The sequence below is a fragment of the Melanerpes formicivorus genome, unplaced genomic scaffold, assembly GCF_026170545.1.
Source record: "Melanerpes formicivorus ecotype bairdi unplaced genomic scaffold, bMelFor1.0.p_v2 SCAF_64, whole genome shotgun sequence".
Lineage (NCBI taxonomy): Eukaryota > Metazoa > Chordata > Aves > Piciformes > Picidae > Melanerpes > Melanerpes formicivorus.
Window position 1 is genome coordinate 1232382 of NW_027142416.1, and position 4421 is coordinate 1236802.

Below are 4421 nucleotides of genomic sequence, written 5' to 3' on the forward strand. Positions count from 1 at the left end.
TTGTGTGCACTGAGACATTGTTTATTTAGAGAACAGCTCTCCTTGCCTGCTGTTTTGCCAGAAAACATCCTCTGGTTTCCTCTGGCCTGGGAGTCTGCAGCATTAGAGATGATTTTCCACATTTGTTTGCACATTGTGCTTATTAATGCCTCCAGCAGAAGGCTATGGGCACCACAGCCAGGAGACAGGGCATGCAGTCAAAGGCAGGCAGGAGGATGTGGCATGTGAATGCCCTGCAGGAATGCGTTTGAATGGTCCTGGAGGAAAGGTTTTGGAGATTTTGCAGTGGTTGCAATGGAGCACAGCCTTCACAGGGGCTGTCACATCAGCTGCTATGGGCTGAGGGTTCAGGTGAGGGTATTGGACCCAAAGTGAGGAGGCTGTGGCTTCTTGACATGGAGTGGGGCTCCAGTTTTACTCTGACAACATCCAGGGATCTCCTGTACCAAATGAACTGCCAGTGGAGAGCACCAGACAAGTGCCTCCCAGGTTCAGACTATCCCCCCTTGTCCTGTCTCTAGACACCCTCAGGAAAAGTCCCTCTGCAGCCTTCCTGGAGGATCCCTTCAGGGATTGGAAGGCAGCTCTAAGGTCCCCCTGGAGCCTTCTCTTCTTGGGGCTGAACAAGCTCAGCTCCCTCAGCCTGTCCTCATAGCAGAGGTGCTCCAGCCCTTGCGTCATCTTTGTGGCCTCATCTGAACTCACTCCACCATCTCTGTGTCCTTCTGCTGGGGACACCAGAACTGGAGGCAGGATTGGAGGTGGGGTCTGAGCAGAGCAGAGTCAAGGGACAGAATCCCCTCTCTTGCCCTGCTGCCCACACTCCTCTGGCTGCAGCCCAGCACACAGCTGCCTTCTGGGCTGCATGAGGGTACTGCTGGCTCCTGGGGAGCTTCTCAGGAACCAACACCCCCAAGTCTCTTTCTTCAGAGCTGCTCTCAACCCACTCTGAACCCAGCCTGGATTTGTGCTTGAGATTGGCCCAACCCAGCTGCAGGACCTTGCACTTGGGCTTATTGAGCCTCATGCAGTTGCCACAGGCCTACTTCTCAAGCCTGCTAAGATCCTTTTGAATGGATCCCTGCCCTAGGTGAGTCCAGCACACCACACTGCTTGGTGTCATCAGCAAACTGTCTGAAGGTGCAGATGATGGCACTGCCCTTGTCATTGAGAAAGATGTTGAAGAGCATTGGACCCATTCAGGACGATGAGACAGAAATCATGATACAGAAATGGCTGCTTTGGCAATGGGCTTTGGTAAGCCTGGCCAGTTCCTTCCTCCAGCTTTTCCTGACAAAGGGCATATCATCTGGGATTTCTGTCTCAGCTGGAATGGCTGATCTTGCTGGAGCGTGATGGTGACGATGCTCTGTAGTAGATAGGGAAGAGGGAGAAAGCCATGCCAGAACAGAAAGCTGTCAGATTGTTTTGCTGTGGGGGGCAGTGGGGGATTGGTCCCTTTGAAATACCAGATTTTTGCTCAGACTCTCAATGCTTCTACATTTTTAGGGTGAGGTAAAGAGAGAGGCCAGTTTACACATGGTGGAAGAACTGATCCTTCCCTTTGGGAAGTGCTGCTTTTGCCTTGCTCACCCTGTTTGTTTTGCAGGCAGCTGACTTGTCTTCTTCTTGGCTTTCTCTTCCCCCCAGCTAACGTGGACTGGCCACCTCTTCCATTTGAACAGAATCTAGCAGTATTTGGATGCCAGGGAAAATAGCAAAATGTTTCTCTGAAAGCCACAAAGGGTTCAATTATTTCCTGGAGACGATATGAAGCCTATTGAATTGCAAGAGATTCTTATCTCCTCTTACTTGTGGAGGAAGAGGGCTGGGAGTGAGTGGAATAGAAATCGTGGTGCAGGCAGCTTTTGCCTGTGTAAGTCACGCAACTCGGCTCATGAAATCAGGTTAAGCACAGAGTGCAGGAAGAGAAAAGGAGGGCTGCAGATCTTGGCACTTTCTCACCCTTATCTGTCCTCCTGCTCTGCACTGGCCCTGGGCTCCGGGGACTGGTGGCTGTGTACAATGTCAGCACAACCAGCTCTGGAGAGCAGGAGAGGAGTGTCTCCTGGAGTCCTCCCCTCCACAGCTCCTCCTGGTAACCAGCAGCATCTCAGCTGGGCAAAATGTGTTGGCTGCAGGGATGGGAGGGAGGGAATTCTCTGGGTGTTTTGTTAGGTGGGAGAGAAATGGCTGTTCTGGGAAAGCAAGAGTGGAAGGCCCCAAGAAGTCACCTCTATGCCAGTTGTTGGTTTTTTTCCTAACCCCCTTGCTTATTTTCCATTTTCTGATGATAGGAACCAGGAGATGTGTCTGGGAGAGTGCTGGAGAACAAGTTTACATAGCATGAGTTACACACTGATGTGGCTGGTAGTAAACAGGAGGCATGTGGAAGCATGTATGCATCATGGCTCACATCAAAGCATCCATGGGACTGGATCTGACTGGAGCTGGGGCTGTTTAGTTTGGAAAGAGAAGGCTGAGGGGAGACCTCATTGCTTTCAGAACAGTTGAGTGACTTTAATTGTGGTAACAAAGAAGGAATCTTCAGTGTGTGGTGTGGAGGAGCTGGGAGAAAGTGTGACCTGCTCTTTGAGCAGAGGTGGGGGCAGGAGGAGTTACACTGATGTCACCACTTAAGGCACCTGCCTGCCTTTTGGCTGTTTACAGTGACCAAGTAGCTTCCCTGCTGGAAACTCAGGGTTTATAGATATGGTACTTGTAGAGCCTGCCAAGAAGAGCATTTGTTAGGTAGTCCAGGAAGAGAGTCTGCTACAAAGAGAGCGGAGCTTCTACAAAGAAGCCCAGATAAGAACCAGCTGATTCCAGCAGCATTGCCTAAGATATAGCCCTTAAGCCTATTACAGCAGGCAGTGGCCTCTTCAGGTCTCTTTCAGCTTGCTGCTGGTTTGTGTTTAAAAGAGGCAGGATTTCCAGCTTGCTGCATGGGAAGGCACCTTTCTTTTATTTAAGGAAGGAGAAGGTATTTCAACTTAAGCAGTGTGTGCATGTTAGGTGCTTCTGTGTGGCAGCAACTGTTGTGGTCACAACAGGGTTAAGGAGAAAGAGAAACCTTCCTTTGTGTGCCAATAGGTGGGGACTGGAGCTCGTTTTTCAAATGAAGAGTAACTAAGGAGAGAAAGCAATACTCTGATAAAGAGTCCAATATGGTGGGGGAGTCCAAGAAGAAGAGATGCTGGCCTGGCTTGGCCTGAGGGAGTTGTTCTTGCAGAGCAATGCATGCAGGGATGGAAAACAAAGCACACCTCTGCTCCCAGCATGGTCCAAAGAACAGCCCAGAGCAGTCAGCACTGGACCAGGGGGGATGCTGAGAGAGCTGGCTGCCACACTTACCTTCTGTCACCTTTAGCACAGCCCCAGTCCTGCAGAGAGAGAAGCCCTCAGCTTAATTACTCTGAATTGAGTGGCACCAGGGACTTGTGGTGATGCCAGCCCAGGAGGGAGCTTTTTACCCCAAGCAGATGTGTGTCTCCTAGGCTGGCCTTTTCTGACCAGCTTAAGTGGTATTTTTCTTGACATGCTTCCCAGCATAGTGTGTGCAGGGAAGCAGTATTGTGCTCATACAGACTGCCTGTTGAGCTTGGCCACCAGACAGACTGTGAGCCCACGGAGGTGACCACGGGCACACTGAATCAGACCAAGTCCTGTCTCCAGGGTGCCAGGCTGAGACTTTATTCCAGAACAGAATGGTCTGATAAGATCACTTAGTGTGTTATTTTGACCATCCCTCAGACATGGATCTTCAGGAGCATCCCCAGGCTCTGGAGGTAGCTTTGGACAGAATTGTAGTCCCACCAAAACCAGTTGACTCCTCTGGCTGTGTGGGTGCAGGTGCTTCTATGTCTGGAAAGTTTGTCACCTCAAATCTTGAGCTGTAGGCATTTGTGCAAAGCCAGGATTTTCAGCTGGGCCTTGCCCCTGTTTTAGGTGAGCTGCAGCTATCTGTGAGCATAAGCTTTCACAGAATCACAGAAACATTCAGGTTGGAAAATAGCCTCAGGATCACCAAGTCCAACCCAGAGCCCTGCTCTATGAGGTTCACCCCTAAACCATATCCCCAAGCACCACATCCAAACCACCTTTAAACACATCCAGGGTTGGTGACTCCACCACCTCCCTGGGCAGCACATTCCAATGCCTGACCACTCTTGATGGGAAAAAATTTCTTCCTAATGTCCAGTCTAAACCTACCCAGTCACAGATTGAGGCCATACCCTCTTCCTCTATCACTAATTGCCTGTGAGAAGAGACCAGCACCAGCCTCTCCACAACATCCTTTCAGGTAGTTGAAAAGAGCAATGAGGTCTCCCCTCAGCCTTCTCTTTTCCAAACTAAACAGCCCCAGCTCCAGTCAGATCCAGTCCCATGGAGCTGCCCCTGTGGATTATTAGTGGCAGTTT